The following is a 1,206-nucleotide window of genomic DNA, read 5'->3' as shown; positions in this document are numbered from 1 at the left end:
TTTCATTTTGTGGCCCATCCCTGGCTAATTCCTAAGGCCCTACCTACCCCTGCGGTTCCCCAGCTGTCCTTAGAAAGCAGAGGAAACATACTGTTAGTCTAACCACGCCTTCTACAGCAAACGTAAGTAATTCACACCTATCCTTACACTACGGTAAGTAAATAAATTTTCTGAATTTAGATTATGTTACTGCTAAAAGCCCATGCTACACTGAGCTTCTAGAATAACTCTAGAGAGGGTTCCCCCCCATCATAATTTGTAATCACTAGAAAATTCATATTTCCTTTCTAAATGTGCAGTTTCACCCAACTGCCCCCGTCCTGTGGCTCCAGAAAGAATTAAAGTGCCAGGCAGAAGACCACGCGACGCCAGGAAGAGGTCTGCCAATCAGCCCCCTCACGTTTACACCCTTTGTACAAGGGTTTCGCTGAGGGTCGGTACCGATCATCCTCGCGAGGACCCTCCCTCCCACTCACCTCCCACGTGGCTAAGACTTCAGAGCACAGCGTCCGTATTCACACTCAAAGACAAGTAATGACACTTCTGCGGGGTTTCAGTTGCTTCCAAATTACAAAACTTCCTGTCCTTCCACGATTCTGGTTTTGAAATTTTCTTCCATTTCCACATCTGCACACTTAACTCATCACATAGTAATATCAGTATAAAAATAAACTCCCATTTCTCATACGAAAAACGGTAACTTAATTCACAGTTAGCCTCTCCCCCAACACTCAGTGCCCGAGCAGCTCCCGGGAACAGAGGTATATTCGCCATCAGATGGAGTCTTCGAAACCCAAGACTCGAGAGTAAGAGGAGCCCTTGACCTTCTCTGCCCCGACCTGGAATCAGACAAGGGTCTTCCTGAGGCTGAGGAGGGGCAGGTGGGGGCGGGCTGAGGTGAGCCCCCGGCTCTGCAAGAGCCTTGCTGCAGGGCACGGAGTGCAGTGTGAAGACCCTGGGGCTGGACCCCACAGATTCTGAGCCCACTAGCGAGGGACCTGACATGGAGGTAAAAGTCCCCACATGCCACGTGGGCTCCTACGTTGACTACCCTGCCCGTTTCAGAGCTGGTATCCCACAAAGGATTGTCACTGTCCAGCTGATCATCATCTTACAATTTTATTCGATGCCCTCCTGCTCCTTTACCTTTGCAAGTCAGTACGGGGACTGGAGAAAGCCACTCAATCCATTCCCGGGGCTATGCCA

This window comes from Crocuta crocuta, unplaced genomic scaffold, assembly GCF_008692635.1.
Source record: "Crocuta crocuta isolate KB4526 unplaced genomic scaffold, BGI_CrCroc_1.0 scaffold228, whole genome shotgun sequence".
Taxonomy (NCBI): Eukaryota; Metazoa; Chordata; class Mammalia; order Carnivora; family Hyaenidae; genus Crocuta; species Crocuta crocuta.
Note: the sequence above shows the minus strand (reverse complement) of the source record.